General features: G+C 41.7%; 1 long non-coding RNA gene across 1 annotated transcript; it reads right to left on the bottom strand.

Annotated features, from left to right (window-relative positions):
- Positions 1 to 4,513: 4,513 nt before the first annotated feature.
- Positions 4,514 to 21,029, bottom strand: LOC135279651 (uncharacterized). The gene is made up of 4 exons (XR_010346873.1): positions 20,828 to 21,029; positions 19,276 to 19,426; positions 4,920 to 5,226; positions 4,514 to 4,817 (listed from the first exon to the last, which is right to left on the bottom strand). It is a non-coding gene; the product is annotated as an uncharacterized LOC135279651 (long non-coding RNA).
- Positions 21,030 to 23,855: the final 2,826 nt, after the last annotated feature.

Here is a 23,855-nt window from a genome sequence, read left to right as displayed (position 1 = left end):
TTAATTTTGGCTCTTGTTGAGTAAACAAGTGGATATTCTCATCAAGTACCGTACTATACCACCACACACCACAAAAATTCCCATTGGGATCAGTGAAATGTCCACAATTACAGGGCAGAAAGCTGTGGCAATTAATGGAGCTATAAACTCGACACAAAATATCCCAGACTCAGACTTTCTCCCACGCACACAAATCAACAAAACTTGTACCAATTTCCATGGAAGCAGTATCAGACATTGAATTTTTTGAAGACCAGAGCTCTGAACTGCTTTGTGTCTGCTGGGTTTATTTTTTATTTTAGAAGTGTGGCCACCGCCTGACCAGCTGTACATGTGTAAACCAGCAGGTGTGGCAGAAATCATGGCTGAGCCTGAGATTTTGTACTGCTCTTTCTGTGCTGCAAGTGAGGCTCTAATTTGGTTTTAATAAAAAGTAATTGAAAGTAATTTAATACCGATTGATTGTTAAGGGGATACATTTTGCAGTTTATCAAGTCTATAGAAATGCAGTATAATTAACTCCAAACTGCATAGGCAATAATGTAATTATAATCTCAACAACTTTAAATTTTCAAGCATTGTTTAAACAGTTAATTAAAATTTTAAAAGATAGTGCTCTGTTACATGTCTATAATGTTAATTGCTAAAAAATGCTAATCAATATTTGTTAAGTAATCCATTTAATTGAGTAATCCAATTTCTAGCCTCTCTGAAGCTAAATAAATACAGCTTCATGGCTCTGACTTACAAACTATATAAATAGCCAGATATTGATTTAATAATCAATTACATATTAAATGATTGCAAGTCATTTATTAGTTATAGACACAGGGCCAGGTTGGAAGCAAGCAGATGAAGGTTTCAGTTAGATCATTTTCAGCAAGCTGCACAAACCCAAAGCTGAGCTCAGTGCTCTGAAATTCTTCTTGTGGATGTGTTGGGTGAACTGTTGTTTGCCACGTGCACTGAGTATCTTTATGCCACCCTTTACAACAGGTTAACTGAGCTGAGGCACAGAGCTGATGTTCCTTCAGATGAACAGGCACAGGGACCACATTTCCATGTGCTGCTCCCAGGGAGCCCTCAGTGCTCAGGAGCTCCTGGTGATCTGCATTTTCACAGGATTCCAGTTTTCCAGCCCCTCTCCTGCTTCCTCCTCACCACCAGAGAGCTTCACGTTACCCCAAGGGACCTTCCTAGCAGAGCAAAAGCTGTTTTCAAAATTACTGCTTCTCTGCTCTTCTACTCTGTGCTGTTAAATCTTGACCATGGAAGAAAATACATCCCTTTGTCATTTCTCTGCGTGCCATAAAGATCCACTCCAAGGTGGCAATTTGCACCTGGAAAAAGCTTTATCCTAAATGAGGTATCAGCTTGTGTTTACTGGTGACCACTGGTGGCTGTTCCTTACTGCTAATTTAACATACTTCCAATAAACCATGATTAAATTATTGAACTCTTTCCTTTTCCTCTCATCACTGAGTTCTGTGTTTGTAACACGTTGAATACATCTAAAATAACCTCTGCTACCCTAATTAGGTACTTGCTCATTAAACCTACGTCAGCTCTGGCTGGAGACTCACCAGGGCAGAGCCCACCTCATCAGTTGTGTTTGCAGCTCTCAGCACAATGTCAATATTTCCCCCAAACCATGGTTTCTAAATAGCACTACAAACCCCAGCTTGAATGGATTTGACAAAACAGTGCATCAGCACGAGAAGGAGTCAGGAGATATTTTGCTAGATCCGTTCTTAAACAAATGTGTTGTGCAGGTGAAACCAGGGGCTTCATGGATAAAGATAGCAGAGCAGTAAGAGGTGGCATTTTATTTCTGGAGTTCAGTCTTCAGTCAAGCCACACTCATTCTTCACATCCTTCCCCTGAGGTTCAGTCCTTAAGGAAGAAATTTATGTCACCAGAGCATCTTCATGCAAATGAGAGAAAAAATTGCAGGGTCAGAGTGCACATGATAGCAAGCTTGACAAAGATGCCCAAAAGTTTTCACACTTCAATTTTATATAAGAGGAAATTTAAAAAGGTAATCTTTCTAACTTTCAGGGTTGTTCCAGAGGCAAGACAGTAAATAGATCACTGTAACATCTGAGGTTACCCATTCCTTTTTTCTTATTCGTTTTTGAATTGCCCTCTAATGGACACGGGGCTAAATCATCAAGGAGAGGGGAGATGAAAAGAAAGGTAAAATTGCACCTGGGTGCTGCACTTAACACTGTCCACAGCACAAAGCATTTCAAGGGTGTGTTGTCCACACAGTTCTGTATCAGAACTGGGGCTCCTTCTCTGACAGATTTCTCTAAAACCTGTGACAGTTTTCACTGTAAGCAACACTGAAGGACAGGATCTTGATTCCATCATTTCATGGCTGTCAGCCCCACAGACAGGAAGGTATATTTTAGGACAACACACTCTTCAGCAGCTGCTTGCATGAATAAGAACACACTTCCATCATTAGTCATTTAGCCCATATAATGTGACAACAACATTTATTACAAAGGCTCGGAGATTCACGACAGTAGCAAGAATCCAGCATTGTTCTTTATACAATTTGCATGTGTTGAGTACTTCAAGGAGACAAAGTATTTGAACATCAATAACATTTGTCTTCCTGCTACCTTAATTTACTGGGTAGGGCTGAGGGAGGATTGACTCCCAAGGCTTCAGAACCTTGGGATGAAACACTGATGGGTCAATCTCTGACTATGATGCCAGGGTCTGGCAGCAGGAGACCCATGGTACCATTCCCTTTGGAAAGTGGGACCAAAAAGGGCACTGATTTTAGCAAATACCTGAAGAATAATAACCACTGATGAGACAGATCTAAGTAGTTTTATCTACAGCATGGGAAAAATTGTGGTAACAGAATTAACCCTTGTTTCACCCTCCCCAAGCCCACTCTGCAACACCATCCAGCCTTTCCCAGGTGCCTGCCAGCATGCTCACACACCTCTGTGCTTCCTCCTAGGATTTCCCTTCCCCTGGCACATCCACATGGAAAGGCAATGACTCAAGTCTTAAGTGCTCACTTCAGTCCAGTTGCTTTGCTGAAGCCTCGATTTCATGCCATCAAAAACATGAATATGATATTTGGGTTGATCCTGAAGTATTTGAAGACCACAGCTGAAGAAAGCTGTGATGAGCAAACCCTTGAGAGAGAGCTGACTGCTGCCGAATTAAGGTAGCAATTAAAGTGTGTGGATTGGTGTGTTTTTACCTCACAGCTTTTCCCCAGGATCTCTGACAGCCTGGTAAATACACACCAGGCACTTGGAGAGACTTGGCTCTGACAGGCAAATGAGGTAAGAGTGAAAGCCAAACATAATCCACATGGATTGCTGGAACATTCCAATTAGGGAAAGGGAGGAGATGGCTCAGCACTGCACTGCTCTGTGCTGGGTCTCAGCCACAGCCTCTCCTTCCAGCACCCACAGCTCCTTTGCACTTCAGCTTACACAGGAAATCTCATTTATGTACCCAAACTAGACAGAGAACCAGCTCACTGAAAAACCCACCCCAAACCCCACCAAGACTCCCCTGAACAAGCACAAAAGGCTAAGGTGGAGAAAAATCCTGGAGCCCACACCCATATTGTCCAACCCTTCCACTGCCTGCCCACACCATTCAATTAAGAGAAAACAATTTCAAGTGATAATAGAAATAATGTTTCCCAAATCTCAGTTGTTCTGTGAGCATCAGTAAGTGCCAAAGCCCTGATAAATTTATGTTGCATCTCATATAGAATTCAAAATATAGTTCTAAGTATGAAAACAAGCCCCACTGCTTGCCATGCACCACAGGGTTTTGTGTTTGTTTTCCAAATAGTCATACCAGAGATGCTTCAGGCCTACTAGAAATTTCTTAACATCTGATGCATAATGAAAATATTTAATGGAGCATAAACACTCCTCTTCTCTTCCCCCCCCCGCTCCATTTCTTAAGTGGTAACCAAAGCTCTCTGTTGCTGCACATAGATGAACAAGGATTAATTCCACTTAAGTGCTATCTAAAGGATCTTGGAACCAGGATTAGAGACTTCCTACCTGAAAACAGAGGGAGCTGGCATAGTCCAGCAGAAGAACCCCAGGTCAGAGCTTTGCAGAAGTACACACTTTAATCACAACAACATCTGGAATCCCAGGATTTCCCCTCCAACTCCCCAAACGTGCCCACATTTCCCTTACAGAAGAAAACCCTTCTGACCCTTCCAAATGAAGCCTGTAAGACCAGTCTGCCTTTCAAAATTTCATGTCATATGATGCAAAAAAATAGTTTACTGAGGTTTTTTCATGCCTATGAGCATCATATTAAAAAGTAACTTCAGAAATTCAAGGTTCTAGTGACCTATATACTGTCAGCTTTTAAAAAAGCATAAGAAGAAACATTATGGAAACAGCTATGTAAATATAGTTCATTTAATAAAAATGTAAATAAGATTCACAGAAGAGACTTAGAAATCTTGAAATATTTATTTTAAATGAAAGGGATTAAGTCTTCAAGGTAAGATTTGTTTCTAAACTTGTAACTCCAGTATTCTAGGGCTATTGTACCTTATTTTATTTATTAATGGGACAGTTCTTATAATATAAACACATTAAGCTACTCTAACATACTAACTGCTACTTTTTATTTCCTTTCAAGGACTTGTGATTGTTGCTGCCTTGGTCTGAATTCAGCACATTAGAGGAGAACTATTCAATATCTCATCACTGGTGTTTTCCAGCATTAGTCATTTCCACAAATACATTTGTCCTTTTGCATTCACACCTGGTTTGGCCTGGTAGCATCTGACACAGAAAACCTGACTGAAGAGGAAACAAAGAAACAAGCAAAAGACAGCATCAGACAGAATCTGTTTATAGGAAAAAAAAGGAAGGAAATGGAAGGGTTATTTGGAACTTCCTTACCTACAAAACAGAAACAGAGATTGATGATCTGAGCCCTTGATTTACTGACTATACAGCACCAGCAATACTTAAATAGCATCTTACTTGTACTTTCAGTGATGGACCAGCTGTGAAATTGTATTTGTAGTCCTCTAGGAAAAGAAGCTGGTGCTTTTAGGAAATATTTATATTGAGTATGTGAGGTTGTTTTTCTGCATCCATTTTTACTAACACCTTCTGACATGGAAGTCAGCTGTGCTTCCTGCTAAAGCATTATCCAAGAGAGGCATTGATATCTGCCTTCTAATGTCAAAGTTTCTTTGAAGAGCTGGGAAAAAAAGAAAGGATTGTCAGGAGAATTCTAAGGAGTGAATGAGGTAGATTCTACACAACAGAAAGAAATAAACCTTGTGAAAATTTTTCAATGGTAGAAAAACTTTACTACTTTTTGTCCCTCAAAATATACTGTGGAGAGGTAAAAGTAAGAAGAAGTGAGATGTAGAATCCCAGAATCATTCAGGAAATCATTTTGTCATTCATGGAAAAGTCCTCCCAGCCCATGGAGTCCCAGCTGTGCCCAATGCCCACCCTGTCCCCAGCCCAGAGCACTCAGTGCCACCTCCAGCCCTTCCTGGGACACCTCCAGGGATGGGCTCTCCAAACCTCCCTGGGCAGTTCCAGGGCCTGAGCACCCTTTCCATGGGGAAATTCCTGCTGGTGCCCGCCCTGAGGCTGCCCTGGCCCAGCCTGAGGCCGTTCCCTCTGCTCCTGTCCCTGTTCCCTGGAGCACAGCCCGACCCCCGGCTGTCCCCTCCTGTCAGGAGCTGTGCAGAGCCACAGGGGCCCCCTGAGCCTCCTCTTCTCCAGGCTGAGCCCCTTCCCAGCTCCCTCAGCTGCTCCTGGGGCTCCATTCCCTTTTCCAGCTCCATTTCCTTCCCTGAATACACTCCAGCCCCTCCAGGTCCTTCCTCAACGGGGAGGCTCAGAACTGGACAGACAATAATGAATTGTGCTATAAACAAATATACCAGATTTCTAACACCAGGTAATTAATGTCACATGGGTGCACATTCATTAGGATAAACTAATCCTTATGACCTTTCTAGCCTAACTCTTCCTGTTCAGAAAGGCAAGAAATAAGATATTCAGACAGGATCAATATTCAGATAGGATCAATGTTCAGATTAGATCAATAAAGCATTTAGCTCAAAGCTACAGTGCTGATGAACTCAAATTTGGAAATCACTTCTGTAGGATCTCTCCACACCAGTTTGAGTCTATTTCTAACAGAGGTAGGTAAGCAAGGAAACAGAGAATTGCAGTCATCAATCCCAGAAAAGAAAAAGATTTGACTCAGAACTTCAGGACTAGCAGGAGACAGAACTAATGCACGACCAGAGGAGATGTTTCCCAAATGCTAATGAGATACCTCAGAAACTTCAGGTACTTGAAGTTTGAAGGCTGAGGCAGAAATAACCTGAAACCTGCTATTATCTGCATTGTCATAAACTGCTGGTCATCAGAGCCAGAGTTTGTGGGGTGGATTTAAAAAATGTGCAGTACTGAGCCCAAATTATCCTGAGCATTGCTTCCTCAGAACTGTACTGCAGGTAATTGCACTCTTTATTCTAGATGCAATGCAAGCACAAATCTTGGAGAAGAAAATGCACAGAACGTTTAAAATATTTACAGCAGCAGCACCATTTCTGTAGATCCTGATCGTTGAGTTCATGCTGGATTTTTAATTAGAAGTGGTGTTTTCTGGAGAAGCATTTATTAGCTACAGGAAATTAAAAGTAATTATGAGCAGGTAAAGAAAAATTAAGTAGAACATTGACACCCACAAATAACAGAAGCCCCAAGCTTGTTTGTGTGAAAGCAGAAATTCAGTGGGATTCAGGAGAAAAATGCTTCTGAATTTTTCTCACACTCCTCCTTCAGATTATAAAAGGACATCTCAGATCTTAGGATGCATTTATTTTTCAGCTGCCCTGCTCAAAGTGCTAACAAGGCTGCTAATTTATAAAATTTTTATAGTAGAAACTTGTATTGTGGTAAATAAAATCTACCCAGTTCAGCAGCACTTCACGGCACAAGGAATTCAACCAGACTCAATTCAATTCAGCAAATACCTCACATCACAGAAGGAACCAACACACAAAATGTTTGATACATTAACTCAAATTGGTTGTCAGTATTTGATCCCAGCTGCCTTTCAGACGACATTGAGCTGAATAGTGCAAATCTCAGCTAACAAAGCCCAGGAGTGCCCACAGATGACCTCATCTGCTGCCCTGTCCCTGTCCTCCACCACCAGCAGCTGGAATATAACAGAGACCCCAGCCCGGGTCCCTCCTGAACCTCTGCAGGGTGGAACTCCCCAGGAGCTCCAGGCTGCCCTGGCACAGTTCATTTTGCACCTGGTATAACCCTGGCACAGAGGGAACAAAGCCCAGACCCCACCTGCAGCAAGTGCTCTCAGCTCTCCCCTGTCAGCACCAGCCCAAGCACTGGCCCAGGCTCCAGGAAAAGTGTAATTCAGATTTATGAGGAGACATTTCACATCCAATATAATTGATTACCCACTGTAATGTGAACAGAACCTAATTTGTACTAATGAACCTGTGCATGATACAGCAAAGCATTTAATAACACAGAGACCACAAAATGCCAAGCCAGATGTCATTGATGGGGAGGATAATTTTCCCAGATGGATATGTTTCCTCTCCATTTTGCTGCCTTCAGGTTGGAGAAGGTGGCATTTTACTCAGGAGATGGCTCTGATCTTCCACAGGCATTAGTTTTGTTCCATCACAGCCTGCGTTCTACACCAAGGCACTTTCCTGTCCCAGTGAGAGCATGGAAATGCTTGTCTGCCCTGGCAAATTTTGATAAATGTGACATCAGATTAAAAATCATACAACTGCACATGGACAATCTGAGCAAGATTGAAGCTAACACATCTCTTTGGGTCTGTTACAGAAGAAAAACAAGATTAAAACTCTTGAAATTTTTAAAATATTCAGTTGTGGATTTGGTGTGGAAATGAGAGAACACATATGTGTTATACCAATACAAATGTGCCTTGGTGGGAAAAAAAGCAAACTGCATAGTGTTAAAATTATTCCATTCGTTTGCTTGATTTTTAAATTTTTTACATACTATGACTGGTTATAAAATTAACAAACTGTGGATTATTTCATGCAAAATAGCAATCAGCAGGAGGGACAGGCATGGATTCATACATTTGTAACAGGAATATTCCTTATCCCGTTTGCTAAAATTACGAAGCCTTTTCCCGAAGTGTCAGGGTGTGCTGCAAAAAGACACAGAACTGCTCAAACCATAAAATTAAAAGCTGAAATTCAGCTTTGCATGCCAGAATACAAACTCAGATCCAAAGCAGTCAGAGCCTATAGCACAGACCAGCATGGTTATTTTGGTGAGTTCATTCCCAAACACATTGAACTCTCTCAGTCAATTATTTTTTCCAGAAGACAGCCTGCACACATTCTCTCATCTATATGCAATCAATCCTAGTGAAAATTATCCAAAGTAGGTTGTAAATAGACCCCCTGATTTTGCAGGCTTCACCAAATTATACAACTAAAATGTGAAAGGAGAACAGTAGGTCTGGGTAGCAGACGAGGCATTGCTGTTAATGAAGAGAAGGCAAGTATTTAAATTGAGAAGGCATCTTGATGCCTTCTATGCAAGCTGAATAGCAGAACATAATAGGGAAATAAACCAGCTATCAGCCAAGATAAATAGGAATCCATCAACAGGGACTGTACAGAATTAGAATGGCGCAGCAAGAGAAGCAAAGACTTTAGAAGAATATACTAAAATTTTTACTTTGCATTATAATGACATCTTAGAAGCAGATGGCAAAATGCCACTAGAACAGGAAGATGTCAAGAAATAATAGTGTCAGCAGCTATATAAAGAGCTAAAGATGCTCCAGACTACCTTGTGTTTGTAAGGCTGTGCTTTACAAAGGCTTAAAATAATTTCATCTATGCAAGCAAAACCAGCAAAGACACTGCAAACCCTTGCCTGGCCCACCAGTCACTTTTAAAAACAGAATCTGGGTTTAGGATCCATCCAGATTCAGGAAACACGGAGAACATATTTTAACATATTATAAAGAAGTATTATTGTCATAACCCATTACAAACTAGACACGGCTCAATACATGCTTAGGAATGCTTATTAAATTTGTCATGACTAATTAGGAATTGTTTAGAAGAGTTCGTAGAGAGTGATTTGGGAAAACATGCTTTAAATGTGAAGGCCACCATCAATGTTATCAATAAATCTTTTGTGTTCTCCAATAAATTGAAAACAAACTGGGAGTATGTAAGGACTCAGAATAATTAATGAAAGACAATTTTTGGAACACCATAAGTTTCCCAATCTGCCTTCCTTGCATTCCCAGGTAAGCCCTGGGTGTGTGTTTGGCAAGGAACAGCTCTCAGTGCCACAGGCAGAGGAATTCACATCCAGTGGGAGAAGGAAGGGACAAGAGATGACAGATCAGCAGGCGGAAATGCAGCATTAACAGCAATACCTGCACAGGGAGATCTGGTTCTTTAGCTCCACTTGGGGGGAGGATGGACTTTGAGGCAGGAAAGAGAAAAGATGGAGGAGGGATGGCGAGAGCTCCCAAAGCCTCCCTGCCTACCCTGTCAAGCCAGTGCAGCCATGTGCCAGGGCAATTTAAAGGCTGGTTCTGGAGGGCCTTGAGAAAAAAGACGAACAATTTCTCAATTGTGCAGCCAGGGTGTGACTCCAAGGAATCCCACACAGCACCAGGATTTGTCAGACAGACCCTCAGCACACACATTTTTGGCTTTCTGCTGATTCTTTGTAAATTTGTCAAATTAAGAGCTTATCCCAGACTTTCTGAGAAATTCTAATGCTAGGACTGCCTTTAAAATGAACTCTATAATGATAAAACTAAAAGAAACCAAAGCCAACATTTTATGTTAAGTTGCACATGCAACAAGTCCCTCAGTTCTTAAGTTTTTATTATTTTCTATAAATTGAAGCACATCTGACTGACAGAGCACCAAAAATCATGATGGGCTCAGTGCAGTCTGGGGACACAGAGCAAAGGGCAGCCCCAGCTCCCCCAAACCTGCCTGCAGGAAAACAAACCAGCTGAAGCATAAAAAAACCACCCACAAAAAATCAGTCCCAAAATACAGCAGTCATTGTAGCTATTAATATTTTACATTTGTGGTTTTTTTTCATGCACCTATTTGTGCATTTGTATTTACAGCAGCTGGGAACAAATCCTTAATTCCCAGTTGCTCTGAGGAGGCTGGATGTCTCCAACTGCAGGGGACTCTGCCAAAACAAAGGTAGAAGTATTTTGCTGACTTCAGCAGACAGAGTTGAACTCTCTTTACCATTTTCCATTTATAACGTGGGGGTTGTTAGATCATTTGGGTAATAAAACACAGATTGTTGACTTGATCAGTTATTTTAGGGATAGAGCACATGGAGAACATATATTTCAATTTATTCCCCCAAAGGCTGTAAAAGCAGCCATAAAGCAATCAGAAAGCAGGTAAAGGATGACTTTTATGGCAGGCTAAATGAATGATAATTAGGCAACAAAAACAGGAGGCATAAGTAGATGGAAATCTCTGCTTCCTGGTTCCATCAAGCCTTTAGGCTTGAAAATCCTGCTGACAGTCCTGAAGAGTTTGGGTAAGTAACGATTAGCAGGGACACATTGCCAGAGCCACTGTGCTGGAATTTGGCAATTAAAACCAATCATTACATCCAGGAATGACTCATCAGAGCAGCAAATCCAAGGGAAGGGGTCAGGAAGGGAAGTTCCATCTCCCAGCACAATTCCCACATTTGAAAGGAAAATTCACATTGTGTTGAAATGCACAAAAAACCTGAAGGCACAGCAGTATTGAAGGCCTTGAGCAGAAATACAGCCCCTTTTCCGCTGACTCTCACATTTGTATCTTGCAAAACAAATACAGATTTTTAACCCCTTTCAAGCCAAATTGCCACAGCAGGTAGAAAATAAGAACACAAGACATTTTTATATATTATTACAATTCATATGTTATTTTCTTTTCTTCAAGATTTGTTCTAAACTTCTGCAAAGTCAGGCTGGTGGTTTTGGGTCACAGGTTTGAATTAGATGCCACACAAACAGATTCTGGTTATGTTCTACTACACTCAACTTGAGAGCTGCAAACTTCTGCCTCAGCTCTTTTGGAAGGATTCTTCCACTCAGCAGATAATTCCAGTTCTAGAGTTTCACTGCTACCTTACATAATTTTACCACAAATAATAGCCTTGGAGCCTAAAGTTATTTTTATTTTAAAAATAAAAATAAATGCATTGCAGCATCCTTCCTTATTAACTCTTTTTTTAGAAAGAGGGGTAAAAAAATTAAGGGCATTTCTAACAGTCAAGGCCACAAAAGTGAAAGACAGAGATCTTTGCTCTTGAAATTCAGCCAAAATGTGGTGCAATATATATAAGGTGCTGTGTCTGGACACAGAAGGCATTCAAGGGAATAATAGCTTTTGAAAAAGTAATTTGTACCGTATTTCACAATGTAATGAAGATATTTATTTGTGTTAATGTTTTCAACACCACAGAGCAGGCCTTGCACATAATTGCATCCAACTCCTCCTCACCTATTTTGTAATAATGGGCAATAATTTCTCATGTATGGTTTGCATGGGTTTATTCTGCCCCAAAACCTGAAAATCTGTATCAGACAAACCAAATTAGAAATCCTTGTGTGGTTACCATCAAGACACTGAGTAAAGCAACTTTAAATAACGTTTTACATCAGCTTGGATTGACCTCTTCCCACTCTGCCATGCTTCAGACAGGAGTCAACCCTTCTGAGGGCCTGAGAATGGGAGGTTTATTTACAAACCACAAAAGATCAGCCTGGCAGGACTGCCATGGATGAATGACAGGGGCTGCTCACTGCCCAACATTAACCACCAAGACACAAATTTGGCAAAACACGTCTGTGAAATTGTTTCACATTGGCCTCGCTGCTAGGTTGCAAAATGAGTGTTCTACAATTCCTTCCACGGCCTCCACATCCCAAGTGGAAAAACAAAAGCAAAACAAAACTTATGTTGCCTTCTGGCACAGACAACTCATGTCAGCATATTTAATTCTCCTGCTAAGGTTGAATCTCAGCTGAATTATCTGCAATCCTCTCAATCCTCAGACCCTTAAAAAAATGGGGTCCCATAAAAGTTACTCAGCCTTCCAACCTGGAGAGGTTACTCTGTACAGACCCCACTGACTTTTCCTGCATGTTCTCAAAAAAGGGATGAGAGTTTCTCTAACTGTGCCCTTGATTATGTGCAATCATCTCATTTCTGAGAATTGCCACAGGAAAAAAGTGTGAAATACAAATGAGTAAACTTTTATTTTGCCAGAGGCAAACAGGCTTTTTCAAGGCAGGTGGTGGCACAAGAACTGGAACCCAAGCAGAGGAAGCAAGTCCTCAATAGTAGTTAATGACAAAGGTTTGGAAAGAGCTTGTAATCTAGGAAAGTGTTGAATAAGTCAAAGGAGGTTTGTAGAGAAGGGAACAGCCAAAAAACCACTCTTGCTAAACACATGTGACACCAAGGACAGGAATTCTGAATTGCAGAGAAGTTCTGAGTAACTAATGATCAGAGGAGGAACACTTGAAATAAAGAAGGTAAAACAGACGAGATCCTGTCACATTAATATCCAGTTATTAACCTACACACTGCAGGGTGAGGTAAGAGATCTGGGAGAAACCTCCTAAGCAGCAGAGTAGCATTGAGAAAGAATGAAAGGAGGAAATCAGACACAACAAACTGGTACAAGAGCACAGAAGTCTCAGCATGAGAGGGGGGTGATTTAAACAGAGTGATTTTCAGCAGGAAGATTGGAAAGTGCAGACTGGTGTAGATGCATAATTATCAACTCTCCTCCAATACCAACACAACAATTCCAGCTCAGCTTCAGCTTCTCTTGCCTTTTTTTTTTTCTTTCTTAAGGAACTTATTTTTCATTAAAACAAGAAAACATAAGATGGAGATGTAGGAAGGCTGTGCCTGGCACTTGGTATTTAATCATCCTATATTCTGACACTGCAAACTTCATTACGTCCCCCTATAATCTTGTCTGGTGTCATTGTGCATTACAGCTTCTGTTCTCAATAAAAGGATTGTTTGAGCCAACACTGCATGGAGGATCTCCATGAATTTATGCTGACTAGCCCAAAATTAGCTACAGGTGCCCCTTGCCTCCCTCTTAACAACCCCTGGTGCTGCATTACCAAAACACATCTCTAGCCTGCTGATTCTTCCACTATTGCCTAGGAGACACAGAAACCTCAGTGCTCTTAAAATTATAGAATTATTTCAATTTCTCAAACTTTATTAATTGAATATGTCCCTCTGTGCAATTTTCCCAGAAAGGGTGGGGATCTCACAAGAAATTTCACATGGGAATCTGCTTTTGGAAGGGCTCTGCTTCATGGATAACCTTTGTCACAGAGTATTGGCCAGGTACCAGAGCCACCACTCAGGGGTGGAGTGCCCATCCCTGGAGGTGTCCCAGGAAGGGCTGGAGGTGGCACTGAGTGCTCTGGGCTGGGGACAGGGTGGGCATTGGGCACAGCTGGGACTCCATGGGCTGGGAGAGCTTTTCCAGCCTCAGTGATCCTGTGACTCAGATGGACCTTGGCACTGGGGAACCCTTGCAGAAGAGAATATCCCAACCAGCCTCCAAATAAGACAACACATATTAGAAACAACCAATAAAGGCAGAATTTTGGGATCAGAGCTGCTGATCCAAACAGTGACTTACTCCCTTAAACAATCAAGTTTTATCATCTGTGCCTGAGCTGTTTTACACTTATCCACATCCATGACACCTACTTCCATTAAAGTTAGATCTACTTGATCTTCTCTGGACAAAATCCTGACCAGCTCTGAGGCCCAGCCTTGCTCCAAACAGCAGCAGGGTGGCCTAAGACATCCCAAAGCCCCCGGCAGTGACAAGTACTCTGATGTATTAATAAAATAAACACAATTCCCTATGGTCCTACTTCTACAAACAAAACATTGATTAGTCAATGAAGAGTGTTAGTATTACCTTAGAATGCCAGTGCTTGCAGGCCTCAGAATCTATTCAAATGCAGCTGAATATTGAAAATTGAAGAACAAAGCCAATCTCTCTATTTTCATCATTATAACTTTGAGAAAGGGCCTTATAAGTTTTTTTGAATTGTGGCACAAGGTTATTTACCAAGTTGTGGTTTTTTTGTTTTGGTTTGGGATTTTGGTGGTTTTTTGTTGTTTTGTTTTTTGGGGTTTTTTTCCTTTTTTTTGTTGGTTTTTTTTTGAGGGGGGATGGATGGGGTTTTTTGTGTGGTTTTTTTGGCTTTTGGAGAGGTTTTTTTGGTGGGTTTTTTTGTTTGTGTGGTTTTTTTTGGTGGGTTTTTTGGTTTTTTTTTTTGTTTCATTGAGGGGGTTTTTGGGGTTTTTTTGGTTTTTTTTTTTTTTTTTTTTTTTTTTTTGTTTTGTTTTGGTTTTTTTGCTTATACTCTACATGATGCTAAAGAAACAGGAGAGGGAAAACCAGCTAAGTTCAATTTACAGCGAGTGTTTTCCTGTGCAGTCCTGGGTGAATTGGCATTGAAGCCGAGCAGGAGAGCCATGCACTCATGCAATAAGGCCCAGGCAATTACCTATGCCCAGCTCCTGCTAGCTAAAATAAAGCAATTCCCAGGCTGAGGTTTAATCTGCTGTCCATCACCCGAGCTCCTGAAGTTCTAACGTGTCATGAGAGAGTGGGAGAGATAATCACTGACCTGCAGCTCCTTCCCTGCCCAGCCCTTTGTAAACCACAGCTGGTGATAGGGAGTACAGCATATTTAGAAACACACAGATTAAGGTATTGATCCTCTCCTCACACTGGATCATGAACATTTCTCTCTTCTACCTGATAATATTTTAATTTAAAATGGGCTTAAATCCACTTTTATGTGTTCTTTTGGTGGCTTCACTGAAAGGCCAGAAATAGGGGAAAAAGCCGTGTTATTTCAATAATACTCAGTAATTATTTTTTCCCCCGAGCTTTTGCTTTGAATGTGACTCCTTTAAGGAAAAAAAAAAAAAACAAACAAAAAAACCAAAACAAATTTTAAAAAAATTAAAAAACCACAGTGAACACCAAGCCAAATAAATATAACAGTAATCCCACTGCTGTGAACCCCTAAAATGGTCAATTGCCAATTATGTCAGTTCTTCCCAACTTTTTTCCAGAGTTCTTCCCATTTCAAGCAAACCTGTCTGCCACTGTGGCTGGAAAGGAAGACACTTCAATTGCTCTGACAAAGTACTGATAAATATATTAAAAATATACAGGCATGTATGTGTTAGGGTAAGAGGAAGTACATTGCACTTGAAATTAGGCCAGAAGAGCAAAAAAATAATTTTAAGAAACATTAATTAAGAAGCAAACTATTAATTTATTATATAACAAAAAGAATGATATTCTGATATTCACCTACAAATTCTAATACAGAGCAGCTGAAGTAGTGACTAAAATAGGAAACTCATTGTTTAAGCTATCAATGATATTAAAAAAGTTCTCCCCTAACCTAAACAAGACCTCCAGGAAGCAAAGGCCAGTAAAAATTCTTCTTTTACAGACCATATAAAATGGTCACATGCAGACTACAAACAAAATTAAATCCACACAAGAAAGACATACCTAAAAGTCAACATTGTTTGGTGAAGAAAAAAAGAGAAGATATTAAATAACCTGCACCAGAATAATTTCAGTTCAACATAGTCATAAGTGATCAGGAAATGTGTATATAATAATATGAGAGAAAATAAATTAAATGTATATTACATTAAAATATTTTAAATATTGCATATTAGTTGTGGGGTTTTTTTTTAAATTATAACTATCACCTCACAGAAGATCTACAAGAAGATATATGAAATTACAGTACCATGGCAGGCGAAAATTAAATAAACTCAGTCTGGTTGCCTTGTGAACAAGTTCTTTTTTTGCATGAAAAGCATAGAGCCTTATCACATTTTGGGAAAGAGAATCAACTCCCCATCTTTCTGAGTGTGAATCTATCCCACATTATATCAGGAATTCAGGAAAACGGGGGGCAGAACACAAAGCCTGCTCAGGCCTCCCACCATTGTGTGCCCACGCCTCAAACACCTCACACTCATCACCACTCTCGGGTTCCAGTGACCCCAGGGGCAGCTCAGGGGGTGCAGAACAAAGAGTTTGATCAGAGCAATGGAATGGATTTCACAGAAAGCCAATCCAGGCAGTAATTTTCAAAAATAAGTGGTTGAGGAGAAATATGATCGAGGTCTATAAAATGAGGAGCAGCTCAGAGATAGTGAATAGGCAATGATTCTTCATTATTTGCCATTATTCAAGACATAAGTGGAATAAAATGAAATTATGAACAAGCAGTTCAAAACAACCAAGAAGAAGGACTTTTCCTTCTCAACTCATAATTAAATCATACAGCTCATTACCCCAGCATGGTGCTTCTGCCAAGAGTATAATTTTTTTCAAAAGGAATTAGATAAATTCCTGGAGGGAATGTCCACCCTCAAAGCACTGGAAGTGACTGCTCCATATATTGGTGGAGCTGGGAGGATGCCATGGAACAGGTCCAGCCCCTGAGGTGTCACATCCTGTCACCCCTGCTGGGGACAGGACCCTGGGGAAAGCAGGGGTGCAGAGCTCCTCCAGCCATCCCATCATCACCTGGCAGAGCCCGGAGCCCCTCAGTCTACAGAATGCAGAACAGGGAACTGGAGGAGGCTTAAAATGTTATGATTCATGTCTCATACTCTCAGATTGTCCTACCACAGAGAAAACATTATTTTGGCTCAGTTATATCACTTTAACAAAAAAACCCAATGCCACCAACCAGTTGGGATGTAGAAATTTTTTCAGCAGATTTAAGATGACTTTAATTTCACAAACAGTTTGAGGGGCAACATAAAACATTTTAACATTCGAATTAAATATTTTTGTGTTAAATACTTTAAGACTAATGATGTTAGTGGCCACCTAAAGGAAACACTTGGTAAAAAACTAAAATGGGATTGCAAAGGTCTGAAGAAAAATCCCTTTGTTCTCATTCCATGTCCCTGAGAATAAAAGCTTGAAATTGTCATTGATTGAAATTCTCTAATCCTTGAGCAATAAACACTCAAACACTTTGACTGTTGACATTACTGTGACTCCATCTTCCATCAGGGCACAGTGCAGTGACAACTCTGTGACCACCCTAACAAAGAGAGAACTCTCCTGCCTGCAAAAAATTCTTTCCACTCGCAGGAGAGCTGTTCCTGCTCTGCTCAACAGTACAGAAATGGACCATTCATGCACTGATGGGAGAAACCCCACTAAGAGTGCAAGACCATAAAATAACTTGCAATATTGCAGCCTGGGAGCCTACACTGCAGAGGGATCAGTCCCAGGGTCACCAGTGCAGGGTGAGACTGGTGGGTCTATAACCAGTAATATTTCACCTAGGTTTAGCTCCTGCTGCTCTCCTGCACTGATGAGCCCCTCCCAACCCTCAGATGCAGGAAATTTGTGCATCTCCTGCAGCCCTGCTGGATCCCAAGGGTACCAGACACAAGGAAAAGCTGACTGGGCTGCTCACCTCCAGCCACTCAAACAAACAATAAAGAACCACGGGAGAAAAAACCCCAAAAGTGTTCATTCCAACAAGGTCTCTGTGGCCCTCTTCCTTAGAGGTTTTTATCTTGATGACCCATTTATTGATAGCAAATCTTGAGAGCTCAGGAAATGTAGATTAACTCTGGGAATTGTCTGCCTCAGATTTCTTGTTCTATTTTTTCTTCCTTCCCCCCACATTTCCAGTCAACTACTTTGGTATTTCTGTCAATGACAAAAAGATTAAAGTCAACTTGAGTGCCTATTTTCCAAATGTACTTTGATTTGAGAGGAAAGTACTTCCAGAAAGAGAAATCTACCAGCTTGATTAATTAATGTTCTTATTCATTAACTGATGGTTGAAAAAAATAAAATAAAATTATAGTATAATAATGTGGTAATATCCCCTGCAGTTAGCCTGCTGTCGAGGAAACGCTTCAAGATTAATAAAATAAACATTAAATATAGTTAACATCCACCCAAAATGAGACTGAGATTAATTAACTAAAAACCCAACAATATCACTATTTCCAATATACTCTAATTCTGCATTATCCAAGCTTCTAAAAACACCCCTCAATTGCTTTGTTAATTATGGTAGGTAAACACCAGCAATATATTAAATTCACACATGGTAAATTCAACATGGGGTATTAAGGAAAGTGCATAGAAAGTCTAATTAGGCATTTAAAAAGTTTTAGATGTGCTTTCATGATCAAACAATGAAGTATAAAACAAATATTTAACACTTAAAACATAGCTACTCCGATAAGCATAATTTGGAAACCTTTAATGAATTCACCTCAATTAGCCTTTCATTAAATAGCTCATTAAAAACTGATTTGAATATTGCTCCAGAAGAAATCCTGGTTCAGCTGTTATGATGGGATAGGGAGTCAGTGGAGGTGAGGTTAAACACAAGCTTTGGAACTGTCTGAAAGACAGATTTGTTCCAGGGAAAAAGCCATCAACCTCCTATGACATCAATACCAGATAAACTGAGCACGTGGCACAAACCCTGGATTGGATTTTTCTGCTTTAATTCTGTTCAGAAGGAAACCAGACCAAGAAAGGAACTAAACCATCTTGAATATGTGCCAGGTTCTTATCACTAACTCCATTCTCAACTGTACTTTCAGAAAAACAATGTTTTTTGCTTTTTGGTTTTTTTTCTTTTTAAGGCTAATTTTAACTTGTATTTTCAGTGCCAACATCACATTACAAACACATGGACAGCAAATCCAGAGGCAGAGAGGCATTGAAAAGAGCAAACAACTTCAAGGGTGCTTGGCAAGTGTGGCCCAACCCCGAGTATATTTATTTATTTACAGAAGCAGTGTTGAGCAGCCTTTGTGGCTTAGGGATACAGAAAGGAGAATTTATTGCAGAGTTATACATTGTTTTTATTAAACTAATTGATCAGATGAGTGGAAAAATTCCCCTAATTGCCTCCATGCTACTTCAGTTGATCTAACAAAAGATTTTATTCCTCCATTACCTTCACTTCAAATGCAGCTCAAGGCTTTACACTGTTTCAGGTCAAGTTAACTTGGAAACTTTGGAGAGCTTTAAGTGGAATAAAATCGAGACCCAGAGAGAGGAACATAAAAGAGTAGGGCCAGGCTGGAGGCAGCAAAGAGACAAAGTCAAAACATACCTTTGAATGTGACTTTAATAAGTGCACAGCATGGAAGCACTTCTCTTTCTTTTCTTTTCCCTTTGCTGCACTGAGAAGGAAACCAATTCAGGGACAGGATTGTGTCGTGTTGGCTCGGCCTTGTGTGCAGAAGGATGTTTTGTTGCAATACCTGGAAGAGGTCACTGAACAGTTGGACTTGAAATTGTCTAAATCTAAGCCACATTCTGCCATTCACGGGTGCTGCAAAGTGTGCAGAGCCGGCAGAACCCTTCTCTCTCCCCAGGCAAAGAGCTCAGGAGCAGCTCCTGCCCGTGAGCTCTGCATGGTGGCTTTGGGCAGGGTCTGCACCTCCCCTGCACTGCAGAAAGGCCAGGGGGAGAGAGAGCAGCCTCAAACAAGGGCTGACAGCACCCCCAGCCCCTCATGGGCACCAGGCAGCAGCACAGAAATCCAACGCAGACCAAACACCAATCATAATGTTGCAGCCATTAATAATTTAAACCAAATAAAACCAGCACCTCACGAGTGCATGCAAACGTTATTTATGAACACCCCCAAGTCAGCTCAGCCTGGGAAGGCATTTCTGGATGGTCCTGCTTTGTTCTACCAGTGATTAATGCATATGGATGGACACTCCCATGGAAATCAGCACCGATACCCCAGGCCCAGGAAGCCATCAATAACTTTTAACAATAGGTGCATTTTCGTCTTGTGTCTCTGAGCACACCAGGGCTCACAGAGACACCCACAGGCCAATGAAAAAATCCATTGGAGGAACTTTCAAAGGCACATCACCCCTGAGTCAGGGAATCCAGGGATCCTGGCAGGCTCATGGGAAGAGCTGGGGAGGTGCTGATGCTTTGCTCTTGCAGGATTCCCTACAGCCCTCCCCACCCCTGCAGACACTGCTCTGATTCACTCCGGTGCTCTCATGCTGTTTGGACTAAAACAAGTCCTAAGCACTGTATTTGAGCAGAAAAACACAAATGATCACTCAGGAAAAGCATTGTTTCAGGAAGGCCAGACTGATCTGTCCCTATGCATCCCAGGGAGCATTCCCAATCTCCAGCTACATGTGGTGATGCCTCAGGATTTCAGCTTTTGTATTTTCCATCTATTTCTGATCCTGCAGTTCTTTAGTGTGGAACTCTAAACTCCACACACAGTGTGAGCGGCTGCTTTCCCCATTTGGGCAGACACAACAATTCCTCTCCAGGCCTGGAATCAAGGACACCTCACTGCCTCAGGCCCCCAGAGATGGAAACAAAAGAGAGTTGGGCCAGCAAACTTGGGGTAAATGACTTCATTAGCTGAAGCTGTAATTGGGAGATTAACCCCCAATGTGCAGATGGACCAAACTTACAAAAGTGTGCAAACCTGTGACCCATTTTGGGTGTAGGCCCTGGGGGAGGGCTCTGTCTGCCTGAAATGTGCCTGAAGGGCCTTCCATAAAAAAACTGCTTTTCATTCCCTTCATTCTGTCTGGCCTCTGTTTTTAGGTAGTCCCAAAAAGGCACCAGTGGGAGCAGGACTGCCTCCCCTGGGGGCTCTTCCCATCACAGGCACTCACACATGGGCTCCTGCTGTTTCACTCCATAAAGGCTGAGGGGAAAATCCTTCAAGGAAGCATCTTTCTTCTCTCGCTGTCAAGGCAAAGACTGGCACAAACACATCCCACTGCTCCCAAAATTCCCCTTCCTGCCCTTTCCTCCTCCCTGCCCGCTGCTCTCAGGGAGCAGCCAAGAGCAGGCACCAGGGCTTGCAGGCAGCTGCCCCTGCCAGCAGCTGAACCTCCACAGCTCCCTCACAGCTCCCTGAGCTTTTCCTGGAGGGTTCATCACTTTAAAATACTCCAGATGTATGTGAGAGTTCTCTCTTTTTAAAGAAGATGTGTCAATAAGTTCTCAGGTAGATGTGCCAATAAGTTACACTGGAAAAAGAAAAGAAAGTGAATTGTTGATATTAGAAAGTTACCTGGAGCTCAGCCATTCAGACACAGCCACCATTTCTTGCCCTTCTGGTCACTACACAAACCACCATACTTTCATCAACAATGAAACCCCTTATGAAAAGTCAGGCAAAGCCCAGGCCAGCCCAGCTGATTGCAATGACTACTGCTTGTCCCAGGAATAAAAACATCAGACTTGCCCTTCTCTGAGTGCACTTCAGATGGAGGCGGCAGTTCCATGACTGAAGAACACCACCACTGACTGTAAGCATCTTCAAAACTGTTTATGTGCTTAATTACTCGTTTTAATTTATATTTCATCCTCCTGGCAGCTCTGAAGAGCTGTAGATAGGTGTGCTGATCACAGGGGCTGAGGGGCTTCTGAACACCCAGGCATAAATTCCACTCCCCAAATCTCCACTCATAACTATTAAAGGCCAGTGGGAATGGGGGGAAAAATTAAATTAGAAATCACAGCATAGAAATTACTTAGAGACAAAAATTGAGAAGCAAAAGGATATTTTTGACTCTTCTATGCCATGGAGCAATACACAGAAATCTTATTTTGCAACCTTAACAGTGAATGAGCGAGATGACAATCAAAATATCTTACAAACCAGAGTGAAGCAGAGATCGATAACCAGACACTACAAGCGAATCCATATTAACCTTAGGAACTATGACAAAACCTCAATCTACAGCTCTTCAAACACAAATCTGCAGGGAAAACCAGGCAGAAAACACAGCAAGATTCAATATCCTAAAATCTACCATATCTTTCCATTTGGTAACTCTGGACAATAATTACTGTTTTCAAATATTGCGCATTTTAAATCTGTAAATTAATATTTTCTCACATCTTCCAATAGATCCGATGGACATGTCTGTGCTCTGTTTACATGGAGGGACCATTTGATTCCACATCTTTTCTCCCAAATATCTTTCCCTATCAGATTTTATCTATTTTGAATACTGTGGGTTTGCATTCAGGTGTTTTAAATCCTGAACAGAAACAGCAGCTCTTGCAAGGGGAGATTGTTTGATGGCTGCATTCCACTTCAATCTGTTTCGTGAACGATCCATGCCCAGCACAGTGGCTGCTGTGGGGTGGGTGGTGTTTTGGGATCTGAGCATTCCTGGCAGTGTTCAGGGGCAGCCTGGATGGGGCTGTGAGCACCTGGTCTGGTGGAAGGTGTCCCTGGTCTCATGGAAATGTCCCTGCCCATGCCAAGGCATGGAATGACCTTTCAGGTCTCTTCCAACACAAACCATTCTGTGATTGCAGCTGCAGGGCTGGGAAAAGCAGGCAGAAATATGCAGGGAAATGCTTTTCAGAGCAGTGTGGAATTCAGGAGTTTCCACAACCCACTGCAGGGGCAGAAACTGCTGCTCCTACTGAAATTCCCCCTGTGCTTCCTCATCTTGGGGCCTGACATGCAGGAAAAATCCCCCCACTTCATGCGGCTGCATTGTTGTGTTTCTGCATGAATAAAGAGCTTTTCTCCCTTCATCAGTGTGAACCCAGGCAGGGCTGGAGCATCCCCATCTTCGCAAAGCAGCTCTGCCCCCCAGGAACAGCTACCAAGGAGCAGCAGATGCCCCAAGCAGGAGCTGTGCCCACCATCAAGGAGGGATGGTTCCAGGAGGAGATGGAGAGCTGGGCTGGGACCTGAAGTGATGGGTTCTGCTGCTCCTCCCTGTGAAACCCCACAGGAGCAGCTCCAGAGGTGACCCAGGTGACACAAAATGACCTGAGGGAGGGAGAGGAGCTCTGCCCAGGTGTGCCACTGTGGGAGGAACTGTGCACACCCTGCCCATTGTCCCCCTTCTCTCTCCAGGAAAAGGAAAGCTGCCTCCCCTATGTCTGCTCAGAGCAGGAGGGAGCAGGCCAAGCTGCATTATTCAAATGCTGGTTTAAAAGTGCCTTCAGAAATTTGCTGTGTGCTTCTTGGAGAGGGGACTTCCTCTCCAAAGAGGCAGATAAAAGTGAGCTGAGCTCCTCGGGAGCTGTGAGGGATCAATGCACTCACTGCTGCAACTTCTGCAGCCATTTGGGAATGGAGTCTAAGCTGTGCCTCCACCAGCAGCAGCTCTGAGCTGGTGCTGGATGAGAGATTCACCTTCCCATTGCCTGCTCCCTTTTCATGTTACCACACGTGCACACACTGAAATGCACAGCACTGCATACCTACATAACACTGAAAATAAAGAGAATTATTCAAGCACGTTTTCCTTTTATTAGTGGAAATGCTGAAGTCTCCTGCTAATGTCTTCTTTTTCAAACATTTTTCACAGGATTTTTTTTTTCTTTCTGCTTTTAATCTTCATGAAATTCAGAACAAAGATGAAGAAGTATCTAATGATTATGATTCCTGGTGGAAATCCAAATTAAATGGGACCCACACAACCTGAAGCACAAAGTTGTCTCCTGGTGTGTAATAGTGAAATTTCAGTGGCATGAGTGAAGGTTTGTCACTTATATTTGAACTCAGAATTTGGTCACACATTTTTTCAAAGCAGGGCAACTAAACCTGTTTTTATGAAGCTGCTATACATGAGACAGCTGCCATTTTTTGAGGCAAAAAAAAAATCAATACAGCATGGAACAAACGAAGACTTGCACATTCTCTTGTTATTGAGGTTTTATACC

Source organism: Passer domesticus, chromosome 12 (assembly GCF_036417665.1).
Source record: "Passer domesticus isolate bPasDom1 chromosome 12, bPasDom1.hap1, whole genome shotgun sequence".
Classification (NCBI taxonomy): domain Eukaryota; kingdom Metazoa; phylum Chordata; class Aves; order Passeriformes; family Passeridae; genus Passer; species Passer domesticus.
Note: the sequence above shows the minus strand (reverse complement) of the source record. Positions and strands in the feature narration are given on the sequence as shown.